Source organism: Salmo salar, chromosome ssa10, assembly GCF_905237065.1.
Source record: "Salmo salar chromosome ssa10, Ssal_v3.1, whole genome shotgun sequence".
Lineage (NCBI taxonomy): Eukaryota > Metazoa > Chordata > Actinopteri > Salmoniformes > Salmonidae > Salmo > Salmo salar.
In genome coordinates this window covers 36,584,543-36,601,264 of record NC_059451.1, presented here as the reverse complement: position 1 = coordinate 36,601,264, position 16,722 = coordinate 36,584,543, and the positions used below count along the sequence as shown (strand labels likewise).

At 40.8% G+C, this 16,722-nt stretch overlaps 1 protein-coding gene across 4 annotated transcripts in view; it reads right to left on the bottom strand.

Moving 5' to 3' along the window:
* Nucleotides 1-15,942, bottom strand: part of LOC106560325 (guanine nucleotide-binding protein G(I)/G(S)/G(O) subunit gamma-12) — a 58,395-nt gene extending 42,453 nt beyond the window's left edge. The window contains exons 1-2 of one of the 4 annotated variants that reach the window (XM_045687718.1): nucleotides 15,616-15,942; nucleotides 1,963-2,082 (exon numbers count right to left, since the gene is read on the bottom strand). The gene's annotated coding sequence lies outside the window, so the exon portion shown is untranslated. Of the gene's footprint in view, nucleotides 1-1,962; nucleotides 2,083-2,482; nucleotides 2,501-15,615 lie in introns of those variants that run through there. The other 3 variants (XM_014123125.2, XM_014123129.2, XM_045687719.1) reach the window with 3 other exon arrangements.
* Between the last annotated feature and the right edge of the window lie 780 nt (nucleotides 15,943-16,722).

The window sequence follows — 16,722 nt, the reverse complement described above, 5'->3', positions numbered from 1 at the left end:
GAAAATCCGGTGTTTCTATGTCAAACAGTTTTGTTATATTTCAGTCTTCCATGGTGTATATGAAGTGTAACATTGGGATGCAAACTCAAAATGTAGTACATTTCAAGTCTATAACTGACATGGTACAGGTGTCTTCTTTCTTTAAGCCCATAACCATGTGTGTGAGGTGTATACTTTCGTTTCAAAGAAGATTTGTTTAAGACTACCAAGAAACACTCTGTCTGATCCTGATTTAGACCACTGCGGTCAAGGTTTTTTATGTGAGTGTAGAAATCCAGATGACTTAGTACTTACTATGCTTTTATTCACACTGTTGAGCATTTCAAGATGGTAAAGAGATATACAAAAATACAGAAATTAAGTAAAAGGCTTCAAATGCACTGAAAAATATGCTGTAATGAATGCATTTCTTTGTTTGTCAGGTGTTGCTTGCTGTCCAGTGTGGGGCTATGCACTGGAACCACAACATTGAAGTTCAACTACAGCCAAATACTGCCACCATGTGGATAACAAGTTGCAGCACAGCTATGGTGACAGCCATACAGTAATTCTGTTTTTCACCAGTAGAGGGAAGTGCCACCTCAGAGGTGCCTTACAGGCTGACTACACTGCACGATAGTTGCAAAATAAATGTAGAAATCTATATTATTAAATTATTGCACCCACACTGCTCGCGCGCGCCAACGAGCGTCTGCCCAGGGCTAAAATAGAAGTCAGTTCTATTTCTGACACAGATCGCACTGCAAGTCCTGCCTCTCATCTCCTCATTGGTTTATCGAAGCAGGTACCCACGTGCCATCTCCTCATTGGTTATACCCACGTGGGTGACTGAAAGACGAACGAGGTCAGTGGCGGTAATGCACCTAATTTGTGAAAGTTGCCAATCGCAATATAAATTATTCATGGCTGTGTTCTTAGGCAAAATTGTGAGTGAGCCCACTCCCTTGGCTGAGAAGCAACCCCACATATGAATGGTCTCAGGATGCTTTACTGTTGGCATGACACAGGACTGATGGTAGCGCTCACCTTGTCTTCTCCGGACAAGCTTTTTTCCGAATGCCCCAAACAATCGGAAAGGGGATTCATCAGAGAAAATGACTTTACCCCAGTCCTCAGCAGTCCAATCCCTGTACCTTTTGCAGAATATCAGTCTGTCCCTGATATTTTTCCTGGAGAGAAGTGGCTTCTTTGCTGCCCTTCTTGACACCAGGCCATCCTCCAAAAGTCTTCGCCTCACTGTGCATGCAGATGCACTCACACCTGCCTGCTGCCATTCCTGAGCAAACTCTGTACTGGTGGTGCCCCGATCCCGCAGCTGAATCAACTTTAGGAGACGGTCCTGGCGCTTGCTGGACTTTCTTGGGCGCCCTGAAGCCTTCTTCACAACAATTGAACCGCTCTCCTTGAAGTTCTTGATGATCCAATAAATTATTGATTTAGGTGCAATCTTACTGGCAGCAATATCCTTGCCTTTTTGTGCAAAGCAATGATGACGGCACGTGTTTCCTTGCAGGTAACCATGGTTGACAGAGGAAGAACAATGATTCCAAGCACCACCCACCTTTTGAAGCTTCCAGTCTGTTATTCGAACTCAATCAGCATGACAGAGTGATCTCCAGCCTTGTCCTCGTCAACACTCACACCTATGTTAACGAGAGAATCACTGACATAATGTCAGCTGGTCCTTTTATGGCAGGGCTGAAATGCAGTGGAAATGTATTCTTTACTATCTATTGCATCTTAGCCGCCCTGTCACTGCTCATCCATTTGTTTTTATACTTATTTATTCTCCTCTCATTCCTTGACTAGATTGTGTGTATTAGGTTTTGTTGCGGAATTGTTAGATATTAGCTGTTAGATACTGCTGCACTGTCTGATCTAGAAGCATAAGCATTTTTCTGAACTCATAGTAACATCTGTTAACCATGTGTATGTGACAGATCAAATTTGATTTGATTTGACCTGGTGGTAGAGGAGGAAAGGTGTGTCTTCCTGGATAGGGAGAGGAGACGGACCTTGCTGTGAGGAGTTTCCTGGGACAGTTTTCTTTATGTTCTTCTGGTCCTTCACAGATGAGGAAATCTGAGGGGAAAGAAAGAAATGACATTCATATCCTGTGTAACTTGTGATGATGACCCACATCATCATCAGAGCCAAGAGAGTAGCATAGGCTGTCTCATCCTGTTTGAAGTACAGTAAACAATGACTGGTGACCACACAATTTCGGGTGGAGTCAGCCTCAGCTTCAACTTGCCACCATTGCCAGTCATTCAGAGTCTATCATTCTTCAACACATTCCAATGAAACCAGTCAGACCAACGTCTGTTTCACAGCGGATCCCAGATTTCTCTGTAGAGCTGTGTGTGTATGCTCTCTGAATCAACACAACACTTTCCTCTTATCTATAGCCAGGAGGATCTTGTTACAGTGGAGGACATATATGGCACTCTACATACTGAGCAAATGAAACAATGTCACTCACTTTTTGAACTGTCAATGATGACAAGAGGAGCTGGGGAGAGTCTGGTGGCCAACTGGACCATCTAAGATCTATAAGTTAAACCCATAAAACAATCAGAACAGTTATTGGGTGTTATTGGGTGCATAGGACAATTTTTGGTCCTCATTGATCTCCCATAGGTTTAGTGCACTCTTAGAAAAAACGGTTCCAAAAGAGTTATTTGGCTGTCCCAATAGGGGAACACTTTTTGGTTCCAGGTAGAACCCTCTGTGGAAAGAGTTTTATATGGAACCCAAAATAGTTTGACCTGGAACCAAAAAGGGTTCCCCTTTTTTCTCCTATGGGGACAACTGAAGAACCCTTTTAGGTTCTGGATAGAAGCTTTTTTTCTTAGTGTGGGTGCAGTAAGCCTGCGGTCATTCAGTGTTTAGCACTTTGGGTCCGTCTGAGCTGAAATGGCTTAAATGTCCAAGACTTAATGGCCATAAATGGAGCAATTTGTTTCGGGAAAACATCTACCAACATTTTGAGTAAACCGTAACAGACAGAGCAAATCAAGAATTCAGCATCAGGGAGGTATTTTGTTTAATGGGTCAAAGATAGGTCAGTTAGTTGGAGCGGGCTACAGCAACGGAGCAACAGACATAGCAAAGCAAATATTCAGTATGAGAGGCATTGTTTTGTTTTATGGGTCACTGGGTAGGAAAGTCCCAAAACATAGGAGAACAAGACAAGAGTAGCCTAGTCCCTACTGGAATGGTTTAGAAAGTTACAGTTAAAGTCAGAGGAGACTTTGAGCACATGCGTGCGTGTTTGTGTGTAAAATGCCACCAAGCTACTTCTCTAAAGGGCTGGGGCCATTTGTGGGTTTCTGGATCACTAGGAAGCGGGCAGGAAACTCGTCATGGAGACCAGAGATAGCGCCACTCCAGATGAAACGTTTAAACAAAATAACAGGTCATAAAGTGTAATGGCTAGCAACGTTCAAATACTACACTGTTATTTTACTTCAGTGATTCAAACATGATGATAGGCCCCACTTTTGGTGTCTCTAGAAGGCTTGAAACTAAAATAAACTCTTCATGATAATGACAAAGTTTACATTTTCATTTCTTGTATCAACTTGAAAGGGGAAAAAAGTAATGAATTATAAAGGGAATAATAGGGTGCCATTTGGGATGCAGTCATGGCGTTGTTCTTTCTGAATATTCAAAGGTCACATTATCTACCAGTAATTCAAAAATATTTAGGTTCCCATATGGCAATAGAGCCCCACAGTGGAGGTGTCATAATACCCATAAAACCTAGCGGTCAAACAGGGAAATGCTTCCAATCATTTTTCCACCATTCATTTTTCCCATAGGGAATTTTAAAAACACTTCAAATAAGGGCTGTGTTTTGTGTAGGCTTACCCTGGCGTGATGTTTTGATAACCATGCAAATCTCTCTCGGACAAGGTTACATTTATCAATATATTTCAGCTCTATTTACTCTGATTCAAAAATGTTAATTAGCATCAAAGTAGACATCATGGAAGACTACAAATCCCTGCAAGCTCCTGCTCGTCATCTCTAGCTGACACCTTTGCTAACAGGTATTGTGTCAATTTAAAACCTGCACAAGACAGGTCAAAGAATTTGTCTATTTAAAAAGCCATTTTACCAATTTATTAATTACTATATTTAGCTAACATTAGATAGTTAATCCAGAGATTCATACCTTTGCCTCGATTCAGCAATCTCATCCAGATCATTATGGAATTTGTAGCTCCTTATAATAGCCACATTAGCAGCTAATTAGCGTTTCATTTTTGGGGGTAAATACAGGCAAATATATTGCTAAAAGTCACCTTGTCCTAGAGAGATTTACACGGTTATCAAAACATCTCGCCAGGGTAAGCATATCTGTACCAATCATAGACATCTACTGTACTGAATTGTGTTGTACTGTGCTCTACTGCAACTGTGGTCGTGACTACTATGATTTCCCATTGTGGCCAATTCAACTGCAGTCATTCTGTTAGTGATTTTTCGGTCACTCTGTTTCCAATTTTGTAACAAAGTGATGCGTTTTAATCACTTAATAATTCATAAACACAATTGTTATCAGTAAAAACACTATAACTCATTGGTAGGTCTAGCTTTACTTGTTACTTCTGTGAACTTTCATAATCATCCCTCATGAGGGAGAGAAATGAGAAAATATCTTAAACATATATGGGTTTTTGGTAACAGAATGACAAGACACTAGGCAATGTTTATTTAACTTACAGAAGGCAAATCATTTCTGCAAAACCAAATATAAATGTTGATATTAGTTGCCTTTACTTCAACATGATTGGGTTTTTATGTATGATGTATTTCTAATACCTTTTAAGACTTTTTCTAGTAGATGTTTTTTAAGACCCCTTTTCCATCTGTGTGACCAGAAATCAAAGCCGTAGCTTATTCCATTTTTAGAATGGAAAATGGTTGAAAAATGTATGTATGTATGCCTTCATTTCCCAAAAATATAGACTCTTAGCTTTCATTTGACACCAAATGTTATATGCTCCTATAAATGTAACATTTTTGTGCTTATGGGTCCTTTTACATAGAAATGACCAGTAACAACATGCATTATGCCAACCCAATACAATCCAACCATGGTAACCTAGGAACAACAGGTGTAGACTAACAGTGAAATGCTTACGGGCCCTTTCCAACAATGCAGAGAGAAAGAAAATAGAGAAATAATAGAAAAGTAAAACACGTAATAAATTAATAATAGATGCACAATGAGTAACGATAACTTGGCTTTATACAAGGGGTACCAGTACCAAGTTGATGTGCAGGGGTACGAGGTCATTGAGGTAGAACATGAACAATTATTATTCATTATTATCTACTGTAGTTCTTAGACTCAATCGATGTATGTCTTTTATTGTAAGATTGTAAGATGTTTTATTACCCAGTGTGTCTGGCAGTTGCTAAGCAACCTGTTACTTCCCTTTGCTATGGCTTCTCCAGGCTTTAGGGTGCATCCAAAATAGCACCCTTTCCCTTTATAGTGTAATAAAAGTAGTGTAATATACAGGAAATAAGGTGCCATTTAGGACGCACCCTTAGCTCAGCTATTGTGGCCACCACCACGTATCCACGTAAACAGCAGCATCACCAGGGCACTGGCCAGTGGCCACTGGATTCTCTGCTCTGACCAGTAACAGACTTGTAATAAACATGCAACAAGCTGTCTGTCTACTCTTGTTGTGACTGTCTGCATCCCAAATGGCCCCTATTCCCTATAGTGCATAACTTTTGACCAGGACCCAGAAGGCTCTACATAGTGCACTGTGTAGGAAATAGGGTACCATTTGAGATACAGCCTGAGGGTGAGTAGCATTTGGCCTAGAGATGTGTTATTAAGAGTAAGTGGCTTGCATAATACTGTTTATCCAGAGCTTCATCTTTCCCACCGACCAGCTCCAATGTCACCAAAGCCTGCTCTGCTCTCAGGTGAGAACTAGTGCATGGGTGTGGCCCCTCCAAGGTTAGCTTGAGATATCTAAGAGCTGGTTTCCCGGACACCATTTAAGCCTAGTCCTAGACTAAAAAGGATTGGGGTGCTTGGGGCAACCTCTTCCTGTGTGGCTCAGGTGGTAAGAGCATGGTGCTAGCAACACCAGTGTCGTAGGTTCAATTCCCATGGGGAATGTATGCACTCACTACAAGTCAGTCAGTCAAGGCCCCTACAGGTAAGCACTAATGACTCATGGGACGAAGTGAATAGGGCAAGGAGTAGTAGGAGTTAATTAAAGAGTAAATGATGGTGTTCTTTATTAGAGACGCACGTAGGAACCAGACTGAATGTATATAATATAACTGTGGCTATGTGTCTGCCCAATACATTGGTCGGCAGGAGGCTGGGTCCCGGATGACGATAGAGAAGAGGCGGGAGAGCTAGCGCAAGCACACACTCAAAAGCACAGACACAGCAGGAGTCTATAAATACCCCATCACAACTGTGTGACAGCAGCTCCCACACCGTCTGTGGTACACAACAAGGCTCTCTGTCTGACATCGTATTGTCTGGAGGTGACCTAGCTAATGTTGAGCACTGTCAGCTACAGTACAGTACTATAGTTCAGCCATTAGTCTGCATTTACAACACACCCGTGACCCTGCATTCAAAACACACCCTAGATAGTCCTGAAGGACCAGGATTGACCTTCACTTAGAAGGGACCAGGATGTATGTCTACCTCTACAGGGGGGTGACACAAGGACATCCAACAAGGAGGTGCAGAGGCTGCAGAACTGGACTGTTCTGCTTCAGCAGCTCCACCACTGCAGTCTGCAGACCACAGATGAACACATAGCACACGAACACACACACAGTGTTTTCCATAAGCACCGGCCGTCGGCCAAATAGCAGATAACAGACTTATTGTTAGCCGGGTACCTTTTCCACTTCATTAATTAACTAGGCTTCTATTCAATTTTAAAGTTTCAATTCGTTAGTCAGAAAAGTCTGTATAGCTTTCTACCGCTAGCATGAACGATATCCATCTTCTAGTGGTCTAATGATAGAACAGACACCTGTCAGTCACAAAGCGACCGGTGACAGGGACAGAGCTGGTTTGTCAGCCTGCTGTCTGTCCCACCTCTCGGTACCTGTGTTATTTTTGTGCACTCTGGTTGGCTGCAATCAAATTTAGGCGCAGGAGACTTAGGTACGTGAAACACGTAGTTACTTTAATGAAGAAAAACAAGTCAAAAATATCAACCCTACAAGGCAAGGGAAAAAATATTCCAACAAAGGAAGACTAATACAGTCTTGGGAATATAACGGGACGCAGCCCAGCAACCCTAAAGCCAAAACGCTAAATATAAAAGGACCAGAAAATAAATCCCCCCAACCTACGATAACAGACACGAAAGAATCCCGCACAACCCCAAACACAAAACAGACAGACTAAATACCCCACTAATTACTAAACACAAAACAGGTGCTATCCTAACCAGATATTACCAAACAAAACAGAAAAGGAAATCGGTGGCAGCTAGTAGGCCGGCGACGACGACCGCCGAGCGCCGCCCGAACGGGGAGAGGCGTCACCTGTGGACATTGCGACAGTTGGACAAGTAACCGGAAGGTTGCAAGTTTGAATCCCCGAGATGACAAGGTACAAATCTGTCATTCTGCCCCTGAACAAGGTAGTTAACCTGTTGGGGGTAGGGGGCAGTATTTACACGGCCGGATAAAAAACGTACCCGATTTAATCTGGTTATTACTACTGCCCAGAAACTAGAATATGCATATAATTATTGGCTTTGGATAGAAAACACCCTAAAGTTTCTAAAACTATTTGAATGGTGTCTGTGAGTATAACAGAACTCATATGGCAGGCAAAAACCTGAGAAGATTCTGTACAGGAAGTGCCCTCTCTGACCATTCCTTGAGCTTCTTGACTCTGTTTATTGAAGACTGAGGATCTTTGCTGTAACGTGACACTTCCTACGGCTCCCATAGGCTCTCAGAAGGCGGGAAAAAGCTGAATGATGTAATTCCAGCCACTGGCTGAAAAACATTAGCGCTTTTGGCAAGTGCTCTATCAGAGGACAATGGGCTGAGGCGCGTGCACGAGTCGACCCCATGTTTTTATTTTCTTTCGTCTTTAAACCTAAACACTGATTCCCGGTCGGAATATTATCGCTTTTTTACGAGAAAAATGGCATAAAAATTGATTTTAAACAGCGGTTGACATGCTTCGAAGTACGGTAATGGAATATTTCGAATTTTTTTGTCACGAAATGCGTCGTGCGCGTCACCCTTCTTTACCATTCGGATAGTGTCTTGAACGCACAAACAAAACAGAGGATATTTGAACATAACTATGGATTATTTTGAACCAAACCAACATTTGTTATTGAAGTAGAAGTCCTGGGAGTGCATTCTGACGAAGACAGCAAAGGTAATAAAAATGTTCTTATAGTAAATCTGATTTTGGTGAGTGCTAAACTTGGTGGGTGTCTAAATAGCTAGCCCTGTGATGCCGGGCTATCTACTGAGAATATTGCAAAATGTGCTTTCACCGAAAAGCTATTTTAAAATCGGACATAGCGAGTGCATAGAGGAGTTCTGTATCTATAATTCTTAAAATAATTGTTATGTTTTTTTGTGAACGTTTATCGTGAGTAATTTAGTAAATTCACCGGAAGTATGCTAGTTCTGAACGTCACATGCTAATGTAAAAAGCTGGTTTTTGATATAAATATGAACTTGATTGAACAAAACATGCATGTATTGTATAACATAATGTCCTAGGGTTGTCATCTGATGAAGATCATCAAAGGTTAGTGCTGCATTTAGCTGTGGTTTGGGTTTATGTGACATTATATGCTAGCTTGAAAAATGGATGTCTGATTATTTCTGGCTGGGTACTCTGCTGACATAATCTAATGTTTTGCTTTCGTTGTAAAGCCTTTTTGAAATCGGACAGTGTGGTTAGATTAACGAGAGTCTTGTCTTTAAAATGGTGTAAAATAGTCATATGTTTGAGAAATTGAAGTTATAGCATTTCTAAGGTATTTGAATAACGCGCCACGGGATTCAACTGGCTGTTGAGTAGGTGGGACGATTTCGTCCCGCCGACCCTAGAGAGGTTAACCCATTGTTCCTAGGCTATCATTGAAAATAAGAATTTGTTCTTAACTGACTTGCCTAGTTAAATAAAGATCAAATAAATAGGCTATTTACTGTTCTTTGACTGATGACCGAACAGGAAGTGTTGACTAGTTTATAAAAGGTGTCGAACTGACTGAATAAAGTTAATCTCCTATTCATAAATCATACAACATAGTTATATGTCCATGGAATTGCATCAGGACAAGTAAACCAAAGATCTTGTTTTGTATTTTCCTAGGATTCAAAGGTGTCAACAGCAGCAGAGCCAAGAAAACATATAATTTGAAAAACAAACATCATTGTGGCAATTCATATATGTTGCAGTACAACTGTAAATATGACTTTAATTAAGATAAGTTATTGTTAAAAAAGGCTATCTTACTTAGAACATAGTCCTGATCATATAGGCCTAGGCCTAAATGATATCCAAAACAACTAACAGCACACTGAATTGATACATTTTCAGTAATTTTAATTGTAAAGTCATGTCTTTCTATACCACAACTCATTTGACCAATCTGGGAGGTAAAGTCATTAAAGTATTCAATAATGTAGCTGTGTATTTCAGCTGGAATCAAGGCATTAGACTGTACCAGAGGCCACCAAAATAGAGCTTGTTCTGCAAAACAAATATTGTGGGGGGCATGCCCCCTCCCAGACAGGAACTCCCTGGCTGGCAACTTTTTCTATTTGGCTGGCTACTCCATGTACTTACAGAAGGCACTGCACACAACACACACAAACACACAAACACACAAACACACACACACACACACACACACACACACACACACACACACACACACACACACACACACACACACACACACACACACACACACACACACACACACACACACAAACAAACAAACAAACAACACACACTCCTTTGCGTCCAGTCAACAGTGAGGCCCTAACTCTTGTCTGTTTTAGTTTTGGAGAACGGGGGGTGATATTTACAAGTGCAAAGTCAGAGATGAAGAAGAAGAACAGACGCCCTGATTGGCATTTGTTTGTTTTTAGACACGATTGTGTGTATAATTCATTCTGTACATTAATCACAAGATCAAGAAATGGTAGTGGGTGTGCCTTTAAAGGGTGAATCTGTGAACATGTACTGTTATTATGATGCAGTATGACCTGCCACTATAGGGTTGAACAGGTTTGGGCATACAGAGCGGCAGGGCTTGGAATTATAATAAAGCTCATTCATTGACTCAGACACAACAGAATGGCACTCCAACAACAGCACCAGATTGGCCCCCAACGTCACACTGATGTCGGCTTCCAAAAATAACTTCCTTCCATCACCCCACACACAGTCACACACACACACCACTCCAAGTGGACTAGTCTCTTTAAATACCAATCATTCATGGGAACAGAAAGCAATTTTCACCTGTGTTCTACTAGGGAGCCCAACGTAGGTGTCATGTCTACTCCCGCTCCCCGGCGCTCGACATCGCCGTTCTACTAACCACCGGTCCTGGCAACCCATCTTTACCCACACCTGCGACTCATCATCAGTCACACCTGAACTTCACTACTCCCTGATTACTTACCCTTTATATAGCACTCTTTTATCATCAAACAGTATTGGTTATGTTTTCTTGTCAGACGTTTCTCCTGTTGTGTATCGTTCTATGTTCGTTAATATTAAACTCACTAACTGCACCTGTTCCCTGACTCCCTGCGTCGACGTTACAGTAGGGCTGTAACAGTAATGGAATTTTGGATGATGGAAATTGGTCAGCCAAATGACCGGGGTCTCCGTAATAACCGGTCAAATAGCAAAAACATTATGGCATAATGGGTGGACTGGTGGCCATTGTAAGTGTACCCAAAGGAGCGAAGCAGGAAGTAAAATCAGGAAGTGTACACATCAATATGTGCTGTGATTTGTTCATTTAACTCATCTGACGTTGCAAAAAATAGACTCCATTGCATGAGCCACATCAGTTAACATCAATTGAATGAACATTCTACATTACCATGGCCAATATTGCATCACAATACCAGGCAGACATTGCGAGTGTACGCATGAGTTTATCAGTCAAATTTCCATGGTTAGAGTTTCTAAGGCCATTTTCATCCTTTGCTACAACACTTTGCTTGTTCCAGCAAGGGGCAACAAAGTTCCATCACGTTGTTAAGAGTCAATGTTATCGCAGATACGGACTCAACCACACAAACACCCGGCTGTCCTGTCTTCAGTCAGCTGTTCGTTCCACACACACACACACACACACACACACACACACACACACACACACACACACACACACACACACACACACACACACACACACACACACACACACACACACAAACAACACACACGACATACACAATACGCACACAAACAACACACACGACATACACACGTGTGTAAATGTTGTGCGTTTTGTTCTTGTGTGTGTTGTGTGTGTGTGTGTGTGTGTGTGTGTGTGCGTGCGTGCGTGCGTGTGTATCTGTTGGTGTGAATGAATGGGAGACGCCCTGCTAACCCAATGATACAGATGAGGAGTGGCATGGAGGCTTTTAATTCCATCTACGCTGCTCAGTTGTCCAGGCAACGCTACCTATGACGTCATCATTCCACCCCATTCCGGATAAAAGAGCTACGCTTTCGGAGCCCCAGGGGGAAAAGGTGAGATTGTCCCTTTTAACCCTGTTTTGGTTGTTTTCTGCTATGACAGGCTGTTTGTCATTCCTCTGTGATTCAGCAGGTTTAATCATAAATCACTAAACCTTTCCTCAAGTTGGATCGACAATAATCCCTAAAACCCATCAACAGGTAGACCTACATGGACAATAGTTCAAATAAGCTTTAGAATGTAGTGTTATTACTATAGTCAGTGTTCAGTATGTCTGGCTGGGTGTTCCATACACTGACCTTTCTAACCACTGTAGACCCCACAACGGCATTATCTCTTATCTGACTGCTTGAGGAACTAAAAACTCTTTCAGAGACTGAGAGTAAAAACAACACAGCCAAAGGAACAGTTGAGTTCACAAACAAACTAATGACACAGTGGAGTCTGACTGGGTTGTTGAGACACAACAAAAAGACCACTGAAATCTGGATGCACTGCTGGGACTGGCTGCGATTAAAATGCTCAACTGGGGCCACCCATACAGGAATACAGACAAACCTATAGGCTTTCCTCAACTTGCATGCAGATATATACAGTCTTTACAACACAACCCAATTCCAGAGGGCAATGATGTTTGAAATAACATCATTACAACCAGTTTATGAATATTTCAGACAGTTTTGCCCTATGGGATGCAGTTTGGCATAGGAGCTGGAGTAGCCTAGTGCAAAGGCATCACTGTAGACCATGCTTTAAAATACAATAACCTGTGAGGAGCCTGTCTATGATGAGGCTGGTTAAGTAGAAACCACTCAAAAATGTATCATTCTAACATTCTGCATGATCAGCCTTTTGGTGTTGAACAGAGTGCTGCCTTCAGTCACAGTGTCAGAATAACTTCATCACTTTGATACACACATACACAGTGGTGTAAAGTACTTAAGTAAAAATACATTAAAGTACTACTTAAGTCGTTTTTGGGCGTATCTGTACTTTACTATTTATATTTTTGACAACTTTTACTTTTACTTCCCTGCATTCCTAAAGAAAACAATGTATGTTTTTCTCCATACATTTTTCCTGACACCCAAAAGTACTCATTACATTTTGAATGCTTTGCAGGAAAATGTTCCAATTCACGCACTTATCAAGAGAACACCCCTGGTCATCTCTACTGCCTCTGATCTGGCGGATTCACTAAACATGAAGGCTTCATTTTTTTATTATGTCTAAGTGTTGGAAAGTGCCCCTGGTTATCCGTACATTTTTTAAACAAGAAAATTGTGCAGTCTGGTTTGCTTAATATAAGGAATTTTAAATGATTTATACTTTTACTTTTGATACTTCAGTATATTTTACTGAGTAAATATACTTTTGATACTTAAGTATATTTAAAACCAAATACTTTTAGACTTTTACTCAAGTAGTATTTTACTGGGTGACTTTCACTTTTACTTGAGTCATTTTCTATTTAGATATCTTTACTTTTCCTCAAGTATGACAATTGGGTAATTTCTCCACCACTGCACACACACACAAAGTTCATGACTCTGATAGGCTCTAACAAGGGTTGGTTGACAGACAAAACCAAACAAAGGACGTTCCTCCTCATATTAAACCAATAGCTGTGGCTTGCCAGTGTAACTGGCGTTGACGAGTAGAAGAGTGGGAGAGGGGCATGGGGGCAGAGAATTAGGAAAAGAACAGTTAGCACAATCATCCCCTTGTTATCTCTTATGTGTAGTTGAATCTCTGTTAATCCATGCCATGTTAACTGAATCATCAAACCAGATTAAGGCAGGGGGAACTAGAACCTGTCAGAATCACAGGAACTTCAAACTGATTCAAAAACTGCATCCCAAATAGATCCCTATTCCCTATATAGGCTAGTGCATTAAGGCTCTGTTCAAAATTAGTGCATTACATAATAGGGTGCCATTTGGGACACAAAGCCTCAGGTGGTTACTCCAGTTCTCGCCAGACCTTTTGATTCACCTTAAATGATCTACAGCAGTGGTTTCTAATACAATTACATTACATTTCTACATTCAAAAAGCTTGCATGGCATGAATAGGCTCAGACCTTTTGAAGGTGAAAGAAGATATTCATTTCTGGCACATGTACTATAAGTCTAGTGGGCAAAGAACACTGACACACTAATAACGGTGAATCTTCATCAGGCCTTTCAGACAGACATCATTCTGAACCAAGGTTACTGCTTTCAAGTCAACTTTGGCAACACTAGGCAACAGTTAAAGAAGATGTGCTATTCTCGTTAATTCCATTACAGGTCATCTTATAAAGTCTTGGACATGACAGGGCAGGTGTCTGAACTGGCCACAGTACCTTACAGGCTCAACCAGAACAGACTGGTGAAACAGCTCTTCGGCTGTCTCCATAGGATAATCCTTTTTAGTTACAGGTAGAATCATTTTTTGTTCCACGTAGAACCCTCTATGGAAAGGGTTCTACATGGAACCCAAAAGAATTCTACCTGGAACCAAAAAGGGTTCTACCTGGAATCAAAATGGGTTCTTCAAAGGGTTCTCCTATGGAGAGAGCCAAAGAACCCTTTAAGGTTCTAGATATAGCACCTTTTTTTCTAAGAGGTTATGATCACTTCCCGAGAAGATGAAGATCTACATTTACCATTTACCAGAGATGAAAAAAAGATCTAGATTTATCATTTACCAGAGATTTTTTTTAAATCTAGATTTACCATTTAGCAGAGAGGAAAAAATATCTAGATTTACCATTTACCAGAGATGAAAAAAAGATCTAGATTTACTATTTACCAGAGATGAAAAAAATATCTAGATTTACCATTTACCAGAGATGAAAAAAATATCTAGATTTACCATTTACCAGAGATGAAAAAAATATCTAGATTTACCATTTACCAGAGATGAAAAAAAGATCTAGATTTACCATTTACCAGAGAAGAAAAAAATATCTAGATTTACCATTTACCAGAGATGAAAAAAAGATCTAGATTTACCATTTAGCAGAGAGGAAAAAAATATCTAGATTTACCATTTAGCAGAGAGGAAAACAAATATCTAGATTTACCATTTAGCAGAGAGGAAAAAAATATCTAGATTTACCATTTAGAAGAGAGGAAAAAAATGTCTAGATTTACCATTTAGCAGAGAGGAAAAAAAAGATCTAGATTTACCATTTAGCAGAGAGGAAAAAAAGATCTAGATTTACCATTTAGCAGAGAGGAAAAAAAGATCTAGATTTACCATTAAGCAGAGATGGAAAAAAAATCTTATGACATTGAACACAGAGCAAGTTCCAGATTTGTCAATTTATCCTTGCACTGTCTCTGCAACTACACATCAAGGGTCACAAGTTCAGACTCATCACATTTCATTCAAAAAAGGCTGATATCTGCAGTGTGTACTAACAATCAAGGCACCACACACAAACATAAGGTAGAGATGGGCCAAAAATCGATTTATTATTAAAGATTATTATTGGTGTTTTATTCAACCCAAGACAAGTGTGGGTCTGAGTTCCTCTGTAGAAGACAGCAAAAATGATAACATCAAGTTGTTCTACCCAACAGCAAAAGCTCCATTACTATGCAATTACAAAAACATGTATATATTACAAGAACATATACTATGCTGGTGCTGGGGTAAAACAGCGATGCTACACATTTGCTTAAACCCACATGGGATAAGAAACTGACCATATGGCAAGACAACGGCATCTCACAGGCAGGAGAGAAACCCGACGTGTAACAAACACGCAGGTATCCTAATCCTACACATCCATACCAACTATAATCTGTAGAAGTTTAGTTCCATGTGCTCTTAACGCCTATAGAATTAGAATGATGTATTTTATGTTCTCATTAATCTAACCCCGATATCTCTGCACTCACCTGATTTATGGCTGGCCTCTGTTCCAAGCGCAAAATCTTAAGAGTTCTAGGGCTGCACAATTTTCGAAAAACCTGTTTTCATTGCCTCTTGGAGTCGATAAAGTATCTTGAAGTCCGCTGATATCGAGTCGTGGTGCTTTTCTTGGGTATAAAGTAATTAATATATTTTGATATTAACATAAACCTACTGTTATGACCGACTCCGTCGACTTTTAGCCAACCACGACTCCGTTGAGCTGCACGGCTGAGTGACAGACAGAAAGGAGGAACGACCTTTTTTCTCTCTGGTCTGTCTGAATACATGGAATGGTGGGAACGCTGGTTGGAGGGAGGACTGGAATTGTGCAATTTATCTCCACGTCTCCTTCTTTATATACAGGGCGCCCTCTTCCTGTGAGCCTGCCTCCCTGACTGTTCCTCAATCTCATAGCAACTGTATTAGGCCTATCGATGTGAATATTGATGTGTGTATTCGGAAAAGTATTCAGACCCCTTGACTTTTTCCACAATTTGTTATGTTACAGCCAAATTCAAAAATGTATTTAAAAAACAATTCCCCTCATGAATTTACACACAATATCGCATTATGACAAAGCAAAAACAGGTTTTTAGAATTGTTTTAAAAAATACATATATATCACATTTACATAAGTATTCAGACCCTTTACTCAGTACTTTGTGGAAGCACTTTTGGCAGTGATTAAAGCCTTGAGTCTTCTTGGGTATGACGCTACAAGCTTGGCACAGCTGTATTTGAGAAGTTTCTCCCATTCTTCTCTGCAGATCATCTCAAGCTCTGTCAGGCTATTTTCAGGTCTTTCCAAAGATGTTCGATCCGGTTCATGTCCGTGCTCTGTCTGGGCCACTCAATGTAATTCAGAGACTTGTCCCGAAGTCACTCCTGCGTTGTCTTGGCTGTGTGCTTAGGGTCCTGAGGTTCCGAGCGCTCTGGAGCAGGTTTTCATCAAGGATCTCTCTGTACTTTGCTCCATTCATCTTTCCCTCGATCCTGATTAGTCTCTCAGTCTCTGCCGCTGAAAAACATCCCCATAGCATGATGCTGCCACCACCATGCAGCACCGTAGGGATGGTGCCAGGTTTCCTCCA